General features: G+C 40.8%; 1 protein-coding gene across 6 annotated transcripts in view; it reads right to left on the bottom strand.

Annotated features, from left to right (window-relative positions):
- The window catches only part of galnt1 (UDP-N-acetyl-alpha-D-galactosamine:polypeptide N-acetylgalactosaminyltransferase 1), a 45,162-nt gene extending 29,660 nt beyond the window's left edge, over positions 1–15,502 (bottom strand). For 2 of the 6 annotated variants that reach the window (XM_068323604.1, XM_068323605.1), the window contains exon 1: positions 15,064–15,502. The gene's annotated coding sequence lies outside the window, so the exon portion shown is untranslated. Of the gene's footprint in view, positions 1–7,587; positions 7,604–15,063 lie in introns of those variants that run through there. The other 4 variants (XM_068323603.1, XM_068323606.1, XM_068323607.1 and 1 more) reach the window with 3 other exon arrangements.
- Between the last annotated feature and the right edge of the window lie 3,479 nt (positions 15,503–18,981).

Here is an 18,981-nt window from a genome sequence, read left to right as displayed (position 1 = left end):
CACTTAGTCAGATGTGTAATGCAGAGCAAGTGAGCATAGATGGACCTGTCCAAACAGCAAGCCGTGCCAGTGGAACATGAAATTATGTAGGCCAACTCTGACAGAAGAATCAGTAGAGCAAAGACAGTAATACACGCTATGTTCTCTTCACTGCAGAGTAAGAGAACTGGTGCCGTACTGTCCAGCAACTCCCAAGAATGTTGCATAAGAAAAAGCACGGCCACGTATGAAACTTCACTGTCGTAACTCACCACCATAAGACTACAAAGAAAACAAAAAACTGAAAAGAAGCTAGAAGCTGTTACAGACATATTGGAGAAGTTAAAGGCAAGTTTAGTTTTTTAATATACTTTATCAACCTTTGATGACGGATGTGCTTCGTAACTATGCCGTTGGCCCCCTTGAAAAACTATCCTGTCTTTTGTGAAGCTTGATTTTTTTTTTACATTATTGTCACTTTTCCCAGGCTGAAGAACCTGGGTACTCCAATGTGTCTTGTGCCATGGATGATCTAATTCACCCAGAAGCAGTATAACTATTTGATTGTGCACTATCAAAACAGTCCTGTCGTATTCATCATTTGCTCATTATCTCTGATATCGTTTCAAGTTCTGGAAAATGAAACAATACCAAGGCCTGAACCCTTCCTGCTCCTGACCTTCTCCCTCCTAATCCTGATGCTCGGCTAAAGGCTTTGTGTTCACAATTGAATATGTTTAAAAAAAATCAGAAAGTTTTCCTGTCTGTATCTGACATGTCACTGTGTTCTGATGTGTACGTTTGCATGTGTGTGTGTGTGTGTGTGTGTGTGTGTGTATGTGTATGTCTATGTGTGTGTGTGATTGGGTCCCAGCCAGTGGTCCAACATGTGTTATGCGAGTATCACATGTGTTGCAACAGATGGAGTCCAAACACGGTATCTTCAACCACAAACGGTGACGTGCCAATCCTGTGCCAATGATGCTTCCCGTTCACCTTCGTCTAAACTCCTTTCAACTTCCTGCCATGTCAAACACCTCATCTCTAAAGCAGTGTGGGAAAGGAAGGCTTTGAGGGTACTGCAGCATGTCTTGCACGCTCAAAACACCAAATCCATGCTAAATGGGGACAAGAGGAAAGGCAACAAAAGATGACAACAACAGTATCACAGGCAACTGGAGCTGTAGCTCAACTATTCTGACAGCTTTCCAGGGGAAGCCCAGGGAGCAAAAACAGGAATGCCAAGAATAGAGCTAACAGAAAATAGGTAAGACGCAGTTGGTCTAACCTCCGTGGAGATGCTATTGTGTTATATTTGTCTTGAAAAAGATGCCTCAAACTATCTCTCACTTTTCCTTCATTTAAAAGAAGGTGTTTGGGGAGTTGGGGACCTGTCACTTTCTAGATATACAGAATGTACTCACAGAGGGAGAAAAGGGTAGGAAAAGGAAGACCAAAGGACAGACAGAAAGCACAAATGAAAGAGATCTGCTTCCTGTTTACAGAGAGCAGAGCACACAAGAAAATGAGCTGCAGGGCCGATACAAGGGCAAAAAGGCAATGGCGATATACAGACCATGACACACAAACCCACTACCTTCTCTCCTCTGTTCTTACATGTAACAGATTTAGCTCAAAGCCTTCTATCTATTGGCAAATGTCTTGGTAAAATCTTGAGGTATGTAGATCTTTCACAGCAGCCATGTTAACAGGATCAAGCTTACAGTAAGTGCATGTTTGCCACCAGCTGTGCGCTCACACTTTCCAAGAATCATTCCCAATCTGGGACAGGCTTCCTAGCAATACCAGGCAGCAAGCAATCACCTTCACTCACGGCACAGAACGAAAGTGTGGGTTTTGACATATTTTCTGCAAACCTGAAGGCAGATTTTAACTGCACTATGTCGTGCTACAAATACCCTTGATGTAATAATGAGTGTTTATGTAATATTTTCAGCGGACTGACAAAGGAAATTAAAGTATATTAAAAGTATATTAAAAAATTAAATAAAATATGAGCAAACATCGGGAGATCACATTTAAAATAACTGGCATACTGAAGTGGTGCGCTGAGGAATGGTTAAGTGTGTATAATAAGGACATAATATGGCTTCACAAAATGCAAATCTGTCAATCTTTAATAGGGGAGGTTGATACTTTCTCTCTCTGTTCATGAAATTCTGTTGAAGGACCCTAGCACAAATACTGGTGTTCTTGATCAGACGCTGTCACTGGCAGTCAGCAGCATCGCGAAACCTGTAAGTCTAAGATGATCAAGATGATCACAGAAAGTAGAGCAGCTGGCTGATAATTATTTCATTGGATTCTTACAGAATCCATTTATCTCTATAAATTAATGGAATAGGGTTGGTTTAAGATATGAGCATTAAATGATTAAAAAATTATGTAGTGATAGAACAATGAAGTAGTGACGAACCTAATACCATGTATTTGAACGAGGGATAATGAAAACCAGAAATCAAAACATTGGGTTTAAAAAACCTTCATGGCTGTTAGAATTCACATTATGAAGAACTAGGTTTAAAAGATGTACTTGAATGCACCAAGAAGACATGATTGATTAAAAGGGGTCAAAAGAACAAAAATGGGACAGTACAACAGAACAATCTGACAAAGGTTCCAGCTATATGCTCAACAAATATTATATTTAAAATATTTAAAATACACAAATATTTAAAATAAACAAATATGAGACAGATGCATTCAGTTTTTCAGAAGTAGACAGCAACACAGCCTTAGTGTGAAGGACTATAGTTAACCACATGCAGTTTGACTGTTTACTCTGTCCTGCATTGTCCCCTCCCTTCAGCTCGGGCAGCTTAACTGTAGACTTGCCCATCCTGGACACCAAATCAAACACCGTCACACTGAACTCCTTATCACATCTTTTGCAAAATTGCTTTGGTTTGACAAACATCATTTCTTTAAGAGTTAAGTAGAAGGGTGTTAATCCATCAGTACTTCCTGACTTTCACATGGGAATGTTGGTAGGGTGTTTTGTCTTGCAGCTTTTTTCCTCTTTGATGCTGCATCCTTATTCCTATTTGCCTTTCATTGAAGGGCTTCTAGGGCTTCATATCTATCAATATTTCTTTGCTTGGCTGCATGTCTCAGCTATGCTTCTTTCTTCTCTTCCCACTTGCTGTTAAAAATGAGCCACTGATCCAACATGACTATGTGACGTAATGTGAGGTCCACCCAACAGCTGAGTCAAATAAGTGTGACAGAAATACACCACAAAAATCATGAGAGGCTGTTGACTGTAGCTCTAAAATCTCCAATGCAGGATGACAACGCTTGTGCTTGAAATATATTTTGATCATTTTGTACAGGTGTCCCTGGTGCACCAACCTGTCCCTGCATTTCGCACTGACAGCAGCCAAACTATTTTATCACATTCACATTCACCCGTTGGTGTGCTTTTAAGACTTTTCGAGATTTAATTTGCAAAACTTACCATACAGTGGTACCTCTACTTACGAATGTCTCTACTTACGAAATTTTCTACTTACGAAATTTCTCAGCAGGAAAATATTGCCTCTAGTTACAAAAGAAATTTTGTAAAATACAGTATCGGCTGATACTTGCAACTCCCACAGGTTCCTGAACGCAACATTTTCATAGCTGCTCTGCCATTGGCTATTACCTAGTATCTTCATGGCATCCCATTGGCTAAGAGGGATGTCACTCCACCTCTGTGTGGAGCTAGGTCGGTGTTTATGCAGGGACCTCATCTTTCGGCTCTCGACCCGTGAGGTGTTCTGATAGTTTTGCTCAAATATACTGTATTAACTTTTTGACTATGGCTATGGACCCCAAGAAAGTGACGGAGAAAAGAGGAAAATAAAAGATGAAGAAAAGAGGTTTTTTTGTCTGTACAAACAAAGCAAGAAATAATAGAAAAGTATGAAAAAAGGATGCCTTTGGTTGATCTCACCAAAGAATATGGCCGAAATGCATCTACAATCACCATGTTATTAAAACAAAAGGACGTTTAAGGAGTTTAAGGCATTGTGTGGGTGTTTGGGAGAAGTTCAAAAGTAGGACTGGATTTCACTCTGTTGTTCGGCATGGTGAGGCAGGAGCGCATGAACCAAAGAGGGCAAAAAACAATGGGGACAGCAGTTAAAAGGTAAATGACCATCATTCTTATTCTTTACTCTATTGTTTGTTCTTTATCTTATGCACAACTCTCATTTATTGTGCAATAATCTAATCGTAACATGTATTTGTTACATGTTTTGATGCATTTTTATGCTTTATAAAACATTTATGTCGGAATTTTTTGGGGCTTGGAATGGATAAAGGCATTTCCATGGAAAACGCGTCTCTACTTACGTAATTTTATACTTACGTAATTTCTTTCGGAACCAATTAATTTCATAAGTAGAGGTACCACTGTATTTGGAACATATCACATAGACCTACTCACACAAAACATCCAGTGAGCTTTCCTTATTGCTTATAAAGATTTTGCAATAACTTTGGCTTATTGTCTGCAGCTGAAATCCACTAATCCACTATGGCCATCGTCTCTCAAATCTAGCCTGATAAAGAACTCATACTGATTTCCATCTTTATTGGTAACCTTGAGCTCCTGTGGAACTTATTCCAATAAGCCAAGCTATACACAGCTTTAGATGCCAATATCTGAATGTATATCGAAGTATATAAAAGGAGAGAGCTACCAAAGCACAGTGGTTCAGAATATAGATCATACACAGATGAGGAACAAATGGAAAAACAAAGTCAAATCTCAAGTGACTCTGACTTGTTTTTTTTTTTTTTAAATCTTGGATTTTTGTGAACATTTTCCCACAGTCAGGACAGAAGCAGCAACCTCAAGTCACACTGACCCACATCCCAATCTAAGTAGATTATAGAGCCGTATATCTGTTTCTCTCTCTCTCTCTCTCACTCACTCACTCACTCACTCACTCACTCACTCACGCACGCACGCACACACACACACACACACACGGAGAAACCCTCTAGAGATGTACTTTGAGTATGGGTGAGCTGGGGGACAGATTTTGATGCAGATGGAGCACAGCAGTTTGTCCTTTCTGCCCCCCTCTTATTCTTCTCTCTTCAGATTGTATCTTTACAGCTGTTACAAACACACCTACACTCTCGTTAGCTTGTAAGATAAAGAGTATATGTTTCTATTCTTCCTATGAATATTAAAAAATATAATTCAGTGTGTTGAGATTCTTTTGTTTCCTTATATTTCATAAGGCTAACTATCCTCAATACCACACATTTTTTAATAAAGTACGCACAAAAACTGAAGAAATTTGTGTTTGGAATTTTATTTTTTTGTTGTAACAACACTTCTTGACCATGAATCAAAACCACTGGAAAGCCTGCTTTTTCTTTTTAAGTGGAGCCACATTAGTGAGTAACACACATTTGTGGATAAAAGCTAAGCTGAGCTGAGTATGTGAGTTGCGCCCATGAAAAATTTGCCAAATTTTGTCTGCCAATGCCAAAGAAAAAACAACTTTGCTTTTGCCAATGACTCTTGTTTTGAGCATCTGGTAACCCTAAGGTTCCCACTTGTGAGCAGGGTCCTGCCCTGATCAGCTAATGTGTACCCGAAGAATAGGCTTGGCTAGTTTGACTGATCTGGTCATGGCCCAGTGGTGTTCTATACATTAATTGCCAAGACGTGTTGTTACAGCAAAGAACTGAAATACCAAACACAAATTGTCTCAATTTCTGTGTATTACATAGTTTGAGTGTAATCAGTTTACAGTACACTGTGATATAATAGTGCAACTTCTGTAACACTTACGGAGAAAACGTTCATGTATAAAATACATTGGTCTGGCCAAACACAACTTATTTGATTGCAATCATGATCCACAGTGTAATTTGTGATTGTTTTTACTCATTTTATTAATGCTTTGCAGACTATAGCCACACTATGAATAGACTTTGTCTCCCTTCACACTGCATTATTTACATCACCAAAGTCAGAGTCAAATTTGGTCATTCATCCCAACAGCATCAAGCTGGTTACACTTCCGTGTTGGAGATTTGAGAGTCAATGAGGTTATGTAAAATCACCAAATGACACACCTATACATTTTTGTATTTGTATCTGGCTAAAACAAAAAATGGAGATTCAGATAAATAAAGCCTTTCATCGTGTAACTTCAAGCATATTTAAGTCTGTTATTGCCATTAGAGGGTCATGTGAAAATTTGCCCACAATGGATGGTCTAATACAGTGGTCCCCAGCCCCCAGGCCGGTACCAGTCCGTGGGTCATTTGGTATGGGGCCACACAGAAAGAAAAAATAATTTACATTACTTCCATTTTATTTAATTCGGAGTCTGAACGATGTTTTGTTTTGAAGAGTGACGTCTGTGCGGAATGACACTCACACAGAAGCATGCATCTGTCCCGCTTCACAGGTCTTGGTCACATTGACACGTTATCAACACACACACACAATTAAGCGCCCACAACATTCACCTCGCTTGCTATTTTTCATATCTTTTTAAATTGAAATGAAAAATCATGCTATCGAATTAAAAAAAACTAAACTAAACTATGGCATACCAATGATGTTGGTGGTGGTGGTTGTCAAAGTAAAAATGTCTTTTAGTAAAGTAAAACTTACAGGTAAACATTGAGTAATATCTTGTATGACTGTATCTTCACATAGTGAAGTTTTCAATTGTTGAATCTCACATTTATACCTGTATAAAGTAGGATAGAAATAAAGATAGTTAAGCTTGAACTGTTGACTTTAGTGTATTTTTGTAGGTAAACTGAACAGAAGATTTTGCCCTCAGAATGCACCAGAATGCAGGAAAACAACCCCATCTTCTAAAAAATTTCCCGGGGGAGGACCCCCGGACCCCCCATGGGGATATCCCATGGCCCATCGCAACGACTTGGACCCAAGTTCAGTCCAGTTAGTCAAACTGATTTACACTGAGGAGAGGGTAATGCAACAACTGTTCTCGACTTACACTCTCTAAAAAATAAAAGAAAATACTGTCTGTAGTCAATTTGAGAGAATACATATCCCTACATTCATTACTCAAGTGTAGATTAACATTCCACTATGAAGACACAAACTACCTCTCTTCTAAATGACAGTTGCAGCTTAGGACTATTCATTACACATCTAAATTCCAAAGGCATTCAAGTCTCACAATCAAGCTTGCACACTGGAAAAGAAGCCAATGAGCATGAAAGCAGCATTCAAGAACAGAGTGAAGCGAAACATCTGTGTCTAAGTGTGTGTCACACCATTGTTTTTCCTTTCGTCAGCAGAAATTGAACCAAATCCACTTCCTCTTATGGTGGCTGTGAGAAGGGTATGAGCAGGGAACAGGGCTGTCACCATGGAAACTTTGTCTCTTCCTGTCAGGTCATGTCACAGATTGACATAGATGCTATTTGCAACAAATGGCCAAATGAACACAAAGTGTTACACAAAGTCTGTTCTTTGTAAAGTCTTACAAAGAACAGAGCTATGAAATAATAAATGAGCAGCCCAAATAATAAGCAATGCTTCATGACAGGAAAAAACCAGTTTTAAATAAAAAATAAGTAGGTGGTATTTACCTTAGAAATAAAGTGATGGTTGAATGTCTTTCTGCCAAAAATTCCAGTCTTGGCTTTTGCTAAAATACTTTTTGGCGTAGGGCGGCACGGTGGCGCAGTGGTTAGCGCTGCCGCCTCACAACACGGTGGACCCGGGTTTGAGTCCCGCTCTGTGTGGAGTTCACATGCTCTCCCCGGCTTCCTCCCACCTCCAAAAGCTTCAGGTTGATTGGCGGTTCCAAATTTCCAGTAGGAATGAGTGTGTGTGTGTGTGTGTGTGTGTGTGTGTGTGTGTGTATGTGCATGGTTGTATGTCTTTGTGTGTGGCTCTGCGGTGCACTGGCGTTGTGCCCGGAGTGTCCCCCGCCTCACGCCCTATGCCTCCGGCTCCCCGTGACCCACTGCGGTTGTAATCTGAAGATGACTGACTGACTTCTTGGCGTATTTTTCATAATGCTCCATTAAATTTAAGTAAGTGGTAAGCCATATATCCATTTTGTGCTAAAAAAGAATTAACAAATCAAACCTGTTTTGTGGGAATGCACACACTGTCTGAGAGGAAAGACTAGAAGAACAAAGGGGCATACACTGTTGTAAAATTTAGTTTGGGTTTTAGGTTACATCGAGGTGGCTCAATCAAAGATAAATTACCGTATATCTAATGTGCTTTGTAGTATGACCTTCTGAAAAAACAGGACAGAGCTTTCAAAATCATGTGACAAACTAGAAAGCTGCAGCATAATAGATTCTGCAAAGTCCTTACTTGGTCTTATGGGCTAATCAGTTTAAATGCTTGTGTCTCTCCCAGTGTCTTCTCAATATGATGATGCAATGTTGCAACATTATCTGGTGAAGTCATCATTCATTGGCAGCAGTCAAGATCCCTTGCAATTTGAGACTTTCTTCTTCAAAATATTTAGATTTCCAATCCACAACGTCATCAGTCAGTCATCTTCAGATTACACCGCTATATCCGCCGCAGTGGGTCACAGGGAGTCGGAGCCTATCCCGGCAGCATAGGGCGTGAGGCGGGGGACACTCAGGGCATGACACCAGTGCACCGCGGAGCCACACACAAAGACATACAACCATGCACACACACACTGGCCAATGGCCAATCAACCTGAAGCGCATGCTTTTGGAGGTGGGAGGAAGCCGGAGAACCCGGAGAGAACCCACGCAGACACGGGGAGAGCATGCGAACTCCGCACAGAGCGGGACTCGAACCCGGGTCCGCCGTGTTGTGAGGCGGCAGCACTAACCACAACAGTCTGGCGTACAGGCTGTGCAAATTAATGATAGAATGGCAACTTCAATTTACAACTAAAACCTTGACTATTCTGTGCTGTAATTTAGTTTGTGCTTACACTTTTTTCCTAGTCATTATGTTATCATGTCATTTCAAATCAACAATGCAGGAATTTAGGCGATAAGGCTCAGAACTGAATGAAACTATTCAACTATCGTCATTGGAGAATATATACAAGAATGAAAGCAGGAAACAACTGACTGCAGCTCTCAGTTGAAAATAAACCTGTGCTGAATTCTGGGCTAAATCCTATTTCCTTATCATTAAGCCTGCAGAAACTGTGTACATGTAGTCAAGACCCACGGCATGACAGGCTTTCAATCATCTCTATACAACGTGGATTTTGCTCATTTTGCCTTCACAGTATTACTCTTTTTCAGTTTGGAGCAATGATGCTAATGAGGCATCAAACTATAGTGAACAATAGGGCGATAGTAATATCTCACTGAACGACAAACAGCACAGTCTTTATACAATGTGTTGGCACGTGTATGTACACACCAGATAAACTGGACACACACAGCCACACAACTAAGGTATAAGTGTTTCTTTCTATTGGCCTAGAGTTGGTTCCAGCACCAGGAAGGAGCAGGGAGCTGGCAACAGTCCCTGGTGGCACAGGCTGACCCACTTTGATGTAACTCTACCCCTAATGTGACCCACTGGAAAAGACACACACACAGACACACACACACACACACACACACAATTTGAAATCCTCGAAGACAGAAAATGAAGCCACACTAAATGCTTCTTGTAGCTATCTGTATCTCGTCATCCATATGTGTTTTCTGTTTCACTTGGTCTGTTTAAGATCAGTGTCTGTTATGTGCTACAACTTAACTAGCCTCAGCAGTAGTGAGTATCTGTGAGGACACATGAGAGCCACCTCTTCAGGACAAGACTCAGCAGCCCATCCAACAGAGAAGGGAATTCATTCAAGATAACAAAGAACACATTTTGGAAAGAGGTGACAGATCATTCAAGAGAGAAAGTAGTCTATGTCACCGATCAGCCACACACAAAACCCTCTCAATACCACATCTCTTCCCAGACAGTTTCACCATTGATCTTTCGTTTTCCTTAGCCCTTTTTCCACTTTAAAGGGTCGCGGGGGTTGCTGGAGCCTATCCCAATGGACTTACTGGCAAGAGGCAGGGATAGGTTCCAGACACATCATGGAATGTGCCAGTCCATCACGGAAACACGAACAACTGTTCATGCACACAGTCACATTTACGGACAATTTTGAACTGACCATTTCACCTAGGCTGCATGTTTTTGGAGCTTCGAGGAAACTGGAGGACCTGGAGCAAGGGGAGAACTCACAAAACCCAGCACAGAAAAGAAGCTGTGAGGCAACAGCGCTACCCACCGCAGCACCGTGCCATCCTTCACCACCGTTCCTACTTTCAATCAATGAAATTGATATTAACAACTTACATGGTGCACCAGTAGGCGGCACGGTGGCGCAGTGGTTAGCGCTGCTGCCTCACAACACGGCGGACCCGGGTTCGAGTCCCGCTCTGAGCGGAGTATGCATGCTCTCCCCGTGTCTGCGTGGGTTCTCTCCGGGTTCTCCGGCTTCCTCCCACCTCCAAAAGCATGCGCTTCAGGTTAATTGGCCGGTCCCAAATTGACCATAGGAGTGAGTGTGTGTGTGAATGTATGTTTGTTTGTATGTGGCTCCGCGGTACACTGGCGTCGTGCCCGGAGTGTCCCCCGCCTCACGCCCTGAGACTGCCAGGATAGGCACTGGCTACCCCGCGACCTGCGTTAGCGGATTAAGCGGGTTGGACAATGAATGAATGAATGGTGCACCAGTATGACCAGTATGTCCCACAAGAGTACCGAGTGGATACTTGTAACATGTCAACATCACAGGATTTTAAATACCAAAGTCAGAAATAAAAAGTGAAATGGTGTGTGTGAATGGTTAAATGTCTCAAAGCAACAAATTTAAATCCAATTGCTTCTGATTCAACCATGGCCTGGATAAATGAGAATATAAACGTGGTTTAAGTTAGAGCAGGGACCTTGCATGTAAGTCCCTATCTCTAACATTACATTTCCTGTAACTCTGGAAACTCTGGGCAATATCCTCTTTAATAAAAAAGTCATAATCCACATCAATAAGTAGATCTGCAAGATGAAAATCTGTCTTATTTCTGCCCTGACGTTGACAACACCAATTGATTTGAGTGTGAAGAATTGTCTGTCTGCTGTGTGCTGTGATTAGACAACATTATTAAAAACAAAAACCACCTTAGATGAAAAGCAGCCGGATATCTTACGGACAGCTGGTGTTTGAATGATGATTTCTTGGGAGATGAGGAGGATTTGAAGGAAAAACTTTGAAGTTATCAAAGTCAAACTGACTTTGCCCACAAGAAAAAATAAAGCAAAGGAATTAGTTTGCTTTGGTTTCTGACTGACAATAAATTCACTAACTGATTCATTAAATGCTAACCTCAAGGTCACAGTTTTATTTTTGAATTGTGGTGTACAAGTAATGTGATCAATTACTCTGCAATTTTTCTTGATTTATTGTTGAAAAGCTTGGTGCAAAAATCCGCAATAGTGAAAACTGCTTGATAAAATTTCACTGAGGCAAATGAAGTGGGCAAAAAATGCTTTTCATGTCCCACCAACAGCACAAAGCCTAATAGTGCTTGAAATGCAACAATATAAAAATGAACATGCATGGAGCATAAAAGCTTGAGGCTAATTTCATTATAGCAGATTTGGAATTAGGAAATCTGGCCCTCAGAAAACAAGCTAACTAGCCGGTCTGTCTTGCTTACACTGTATTACTGAAGAGCTACAGATACAGAGGTGAACATAAGCATGACTTTAAGAAGCTACCTGACTGGAGATGCAATAAACGCTTACCAAATAAGAGTAAATTCTGAATATATTCTGGCTGAACTGGGTTTTTTTTAAAAACTGGAAACCAGCTCAAGATGCATACTGTCCCCTGCTGTTTGGTTTGTAGACGCTGTTCTTGAATGTTTAACCTGCAATATCTGGACTTATGTTTCAGGTTTCATTCATTCACTCGAGAGGCTTCTTCTTTTCTAACTGGCTGCTGGGGAGTTTAGACATTTCAAGTTCACTAAGGTCACTAACGCAATAACAGTTGTTAAGGTCACAGTAGAGTCAAAAGTACTTTTAGATGAATAATTGTGAACTATAAGGTTCACCTTGATGGAAAGGAGATTTATAACGATGCCAGTGACTCAAATAATGCCCCACAAGGCAAACACATCTTTCCCTTCAACGACTTTGACAAACCACCATCATTTTTTGACTCAGCTGTTCAAGTGTAACATTAACGTCTGTGAGCGACACTGGATGAATGTGAATGTCTGCGCTCCCCACCAGGCAGTTAGAACTGAAAGAGCCTCTTGGATGAGAGGTAAAACCTCTTCGCAAAACACAAACACAGAAGTCCAGTTGCTTCAGATTCATCCTTCAAAGGTTACAATGATTTGATGGATGAGATGCTGCTCTTGCTAAGTCAATACAGGCTATTTGGTTTAATGTCAACCATCTCTACAAAATAATCTGCAATATGGCTGATTTACATTGACAAACATAGCATGATACCACCACCCACACAACTTTTCTTATTTTCAGTGGACTAATGTCTCTGTGTTTTTGTTGGAGGTCTGTAAATACTTCTGTTATTCTCTTGTGACACTTAACAATAATAGTTTAAATAAATAAACAAAAAAAACAAAAACAGTAATTAATAGCTAAAAACAATTATCCACAGCCACTAAGGAAAGCATATTGCTCTGCTGCTTTGGGGACATTAAAACAAATATAAGCTCTTCTTGCATACTCAGATGTGTGTGTGTGTGTGTGTGTGTGTGTGTGTGTGTGTGTGTGTGTGTGTGTGTGTGTGTGTGTGTGTGTGTGTGTGTGTGTGTGTGTGTGTGTGTGTGTGTGTGTGTGTGTGTTTGTGTGTGCGTGTGCGTGTGCGTGTGCGTGTCTGATCCGGTCATAGTTTGGAAGAAGGAACAATGACATTCCTGTGCTCTGAGGTCCAGGTGGCTGTGGAAACCCAATCCTGAACCAAGGCTTGCTGGCACACTGATTGCCGGGAATGGCGAATGCTGCTGCCTCCTTCCAGAGATGCAGGCCAGAAAAGAGCTATTGTTCCAGACCAGCACAGAGCAATAAATGCTCCACGGCCACTCTCTATGACAAACATGTACCATCAGAAATACCAATACACACCACCGAATGGATATCCAGGGTGTTATTTCCTAAATTTAAGATATAGAAAAGCAAAACTCGAAGAAAATACTCAGTTCTAAACTGACCATGATTAAAACATGGAAAAAAACCCCCCATCATGTTTGTACTTGGAAACTTTTTCGAAAGTTTTGAGGTTTTTTTATTGAACACTGCATTCCAAACATGCCTTATCATTGTCATGTGTTTTGCCATCACACAGTGGAAACAGACACCAAACCTGTTACTCACCCACCTATTACCTTAGTTATGCACACAAACATGTTGTGATTTTTTAAATCTGCTGAAGGCCACAACTGATGTCTGTCAATTAGATGCAGATCCGTGTCATTCTTGCACACACACACACACGCACGCACGCACGCACGCACACACACACACAAACATCTGCTGAGGCCTGAATACACCGTCATGACAGGAAACACATCATGCCGACACTAAGGCCTTGAAATGAGGAACATGATTCATTTCCTTTCCATGCTGGACCATCATACCTTCACACAGGAACAGGTTCATAAACACAGCTTTGAAGCAAGATCCTGCACATGTCACATTTTACTTCGATCACAAAAAGCACATGTGCCAAATGAGACCTTACACGCTGCATGTGCAGCATAGAATACCAGGAAGCAAACAGTATGTTTTACAATGCTGACCTACATTATTGTCAGTGAGGCTTTTATGTACATTAGCTATGCCAGACAGATGTTAAAAACAGGATCAAAGTCCTCAGCTCATATTCAAGCATCATGGGAACAACGCTACAGGTAGAACAGATACAGCAGCTTCCCTCAAGCTAGGCAGTGTATTCCTCAACACGTAGAAAGAACACCACACACATACAGAGAGAGAGAGAGAGAGAGAGAGAGAGAGAGAGAGAGATACACTGGGGGGTAAATAATGCATGTACTTCTTTTCCCTCGCTTTAAGGAACATGACAGATTAATTTAATTGCTTCACCAGCAAGCCAACATCTTCATCTGCTCTGCTTCATAACTGCAGACCCTTGCAGGATTGATAGTGAATCCATTTCCATATCTCTTGAGATAATTATAGCACTGGTGATGTGCTTTCTCTCATGCACGCTCATTCTGTCAACTACCACTCACAAAATTTACTGGTACACACACACAAACACACTCAGGTCAAGGCCCACACACCTCACATAAACCCTGCATAAGGTCTCTTGACTGAATTAAACGTTGTTCAAAATCTGCAGCCCAACAGGGGAGGAAAGTGGATAAATGTGGTCACTGGTTCCTCTTAACGGTATCAAGCTTAAGCCCAATCATGTGACCTTTATCTTCAGGAACATAGCAAGAATCAGTGATGGGTTAATAAACTGCCCGGCTCGTCTTTCAGGCTGTGACACACTGAAGCTCCGAAATCTGACGAGATCAATGAGGAAACGTCCACTAGGAAAAGTGCATATTTCATAAGCCCCTATTATAACTGCCTTTTATTCTCGAATGGGTATTCTCTGGATTTTTACGCCAGGCTTACTGTGATTTAACAAACACACGAATGAAAACTCGCTGCAGTCAAATGCGGCAAGTGTGTGAAAACGTTAACCTGGTTCCTGATCATTCACGACATGCCAGAGTAAAACGTGGATGACTACGAAGAATACATGTACAACATTCCTGTCGACAAAATAAGCGCACTTTCATTTTACATGTTTCATAATGGTCTCGGCTGAGCAATTGTCGTTTAATTAGCTGAGAAATAAAGTGTCATTTTTGTGTGTTTAACGGCGAGTCGCATCACATCCCCGTTGCTTGGCTGCTTCTGTCAACAAGACCCTCTCTGCCATAACGCCAGCCTGCTGCTCCCAGATAACGTCAGTGGTCCGCTGCCCAGAAACAAGTCAGCGGAATAAATATATTTGTAACGCGCTAGCTTTTTTAAAGTAACTGTTTGCTTACCTTGAGGGAAGAGTCACGGCGGTTCACTGCTGTGGCGCAAGCGACCGCAGGCTAACTACGAGGCAGAGAAATGACGCCGTTTACGGTACAAAGTATCACAGCTAAGTTAGCAGGCTAGCTAGCTTAGCGCGAGCTACCGATGGGGGAGTGTGGTCCTCTCTGGGGCTTCCAGATGACCCGGTTTCTGTACGAAAAAACACCCAAAAAAAAAGCAACCCCGGAATGAGGTTTTTCTTACGTTAAACGAGGAAGACTGAGCAACGTCCTGTGTCAGAAAGTGATATCACAAGGAGGCATCCATTTGAAACGACCGTGAATGTGAACACACTCGGCAGCGCGGCTCTGCGGTACGGACTCTCCGGGCGGGCGGACTCACTCACCGCTGCCTCGCCTGGCTCCGTCTGACGGGGGTGGGGGGGGAGAGGAGACCCTGGCAGCTGATGAGCATCACTGCTCAGTCCACCCTACACTGCCTCAACCCGGAAGAATTACTTCAACAGATCCCATCATCTCTTACGTACAACTGGAAGTAAATTTATTCAAGTCAATTGTAAATTATAATTTTATTGCAAATTCAAAGAAAATTTGAAAAAAAAAAATCACTGAATTTGATAAAGCTGGACATAACATTTCATTTTCATTCAACATGAAAGCATTTTTAATGACTAGTGCTGAAGAAGAATTTTTGAACAGCCCTGCACAGAAAAGAGCAAATCCTTGGTTCTAGTACAGAAAAGAGCAAATATTGGGTTCTAGTAGCCTATCTGGGCGTTGGTTTCCATCACACATGCATGTTGGCTAAGGGCTTACCAGCTACTGTCGAGTCCAATTATTGAGAATCATTGGGTCCCGTCAGAATTTGATGAGTCTCTCTTTAGATATCAGAATCTTATGCCCTCTATCTTCCTCCTACACTGATTTCCTCTAGTGGCCTATTCTATACTATCAGGACCTCCACTAATCTGGTGTTTTATAACATTGGTATTAAGGTATCAGTTCTAAGATATGATAAAACAGCCTAAACCTTTTTCACTCCAACAGTACTGCCTGTCTATCCACTACCTTGTTTGTGTTTTCTCTCCCTGTGTCCTTTTGCTTTCCCCCTTAACGCACAGAGGTCAGCACTTCCCTCTCTGGCTCACAATAGAAAATTCTAATAAAGACTGACAATTTAGTTCCCAGAAAGGACTGGTGATGGTCACATGCACGCATTAAAATTTAATAAAAGATTTTGCTGCAAGATTAAAATAAGCATTGATCTCATAAAAGGTTGACCCCCTTTTATTGGGTTAAACTATGAGAATACATGCAGACAAGACAAAAACAAAAGAACAAATCCTGTGTTATAACCAATCTTGATCTAACATTTATAGGTTTTCTTTGGAGTTACGTATTGGACTTATCTGCATCTGCATACACAACTCCTGTCAAAAAGCACAAGAACAGTGCACTCAAAACCATGTAGATAAGTCCCAGGATTTTTTGGGATGCTTTGCAAGGGAGATATGAAGCAAAATAAACTTGTGTATCTATAGATTAGTGGTACAAAATGTCCAGTGGAGAAAGAATGAAGTATATGTTGAAAAGAACACCCTACCTGCAGTCAAGCATGTAACATCTTGTTGATGCTCTTAGGCTGCTTTGCTTCCTCAGGCACTAGAAACCTGCGGCATGTAGAGGGTAGAGATTCTATAAAATATCAGGAATTCCTGTAGGAAAATGTCTTGCCGGCTGTCAGGGAGCTGAAGCTTGGTCATCATTGGACATTTAAAAAGGTCCCCCAAGGCATTTTTTCGAGAAGAAGGCATATAATATTTATAATAGAGTGGCCATTACAGTTTATGGATTCAAATCTCAGGGAAAGGTTTTGATTTGGAAAAGGTGGTTACAACTATAAATCAGGAATTGGTCTATTAGGTTTAGATCAATCCTGGGTAACACCACCCACCCCTTGCACACTACCTTCGCACAGCAGAGGAACTCCTTCAGTGGCAGACTGCTGTCACCAAGCTCCTCCACTGAGAGACTCAGGACCTCCTTTGTGCCTCGTGCCATCAGGGGGCACAACCACTCAGAAGGAGGGGGGCCGGAGCCTCAGGGTCATCAAGGTCGGCCGAGAAGGGATAGACTAGAGGGGCCTGGGACGCACTGGGGATGTACTGTGGGATACTTTGTGGGGGTCTTTACTGTCAGTTTACTGCTCGGTACATCCACGTGTTCTGATCCTATATCGTCTACATTTAATGCTTCTTTCATGTTCCTATGCTTCCTTTTTATGTTAGGTCCTTCTGTTTTTCTGTTGTTATGATTATGTCATTATGTTAATTATGTAATTATGCAACGTCTTTTGGCTGTGCCAGTCACTGTTATGTGTATTTATTTTGTATCTTTTGTGAGCAGATGTCACCCTGAATTTCCCTTGGGATTATTAAAGTATATCTATCTATCTATCTATCTATCTATCTATCTATCTATCTATCTATCTATCTATCTATCTATCTATCTATCTATCTATCTATCTATCTATCTATCTATCTATCTATCTATCTATCTATCTATCTATCTATCTATCTATTATCTATCTATCTATCTATCTATCTATCTATCTATCTATCTATCTATCTATCTATCTATCTATCTATCTATCTATCTATCTATCTATCTATCTATCTATCTATCTATCTATCTATCTATCTATCTATCTATCAGAGAACTGGAGGCCTTAAATAACAGGCTTGGATTCCTGACATTTTAAAATATTTTAACAAGGCATTCAAGTGGAAGCTTCTTACTCTGAGTCACTGCAAATACAGTAAATGGAACAAAAGGAAATAAAACTCATGTTTCAAATATCATTAGTGATTTTGTCCAATGCTTGGTGATCCAGCCATCTATCTCCTGAATCTTTCAGTTCATTATTCATAATGCATGACATTATTTCTATATATTTTGGCACTGGAATTGCAATAGTAAAGCAAAAAATAAAAATAAAACCATAAAAAAACACCAACACATGGTATTTGAAAGACAGAAAGATAATTCTAAATGACAAACTGGATTCCAGCAGTGACATGTTGGACCACAGTGCTCCCATTCAGTGACCACTCTTCTTTCAGTCTTGACTGTAAACCTTAAAAATAGGAGGTTTGAGAAAACCAAATGTAGAGGCTAAGCCACGCTTGAAGCCACTGAGGTTTCCACTGCTCGAGTAGTTGGCGCGTTGACGCGCTTCCTAAATCAAGATCCGATATGCCAACCTTTGCATGAATGTTCCGTTTATTCACCATTTAACTTGTCCATTAGTTAGCTAGTTCACATCGAAACATCACATTATATGGCGTTCAACGGTCGCAATCAAACGCAATCAACAGTCAAAAACTATTTATGCTTCCAGGTGGAGAAACCCCACCCAGCCACCATTTGGTTCCTATTTATACCTGTTGACCAATTATCGCCAGGAGACCCAAAGCATCATTTGGCTCCTACACCAAAAATCATTCAATTTTATGAGCTGAAATAATTTAAACAGCTGAAAATATTTGTTTTGAATATGCATGACCTAAGCCCTAATTATGAAGGTAACTTGATTACATTAATGGAGCCAATCTAGAATTCTGGTTATATTCACTATGATGATATTCCAGCTATATCACCATGGAACAATATAATATCATCATGGTAAATATACTACTCATAATAAGTTAGGAATATTGTTATTTACATGAGTTCTCTTCCTATTTGTTCTGAATTTTAATAAATAAGTAAAACTTTCCTTTGATATTACTAATAATGAATGAGAAGAAACACCATTTTCATTAGTTTAATATTTATTACCCCAAAAATGTGGACAATAGCAAGGATAGTCCCAAATAACAACAAGGCAGTCAGAGACTGCAACATCCCACGAAGGGTAGGTCA

The sequence above is a fragment of the Antennarius striatus genome, chromosome 9 (genome assembly GCF_040054535.1).
Source record: "Antennarius striatus isolate MH-2024 chromosome 9, ASM4005453v1, whole genome shotgun sequence".
Taxonomy (NCBI): Eukaryota; Metazoa; Chordata; class Actinopteri; order Lophiiformes; family Antennariidae; genus Antennarius; species Antennarius striatus.
Note: the sequence above shows the minus strand (reverse complement) of the source record. Positions and strands in the feature narration are given on the sequence as shown.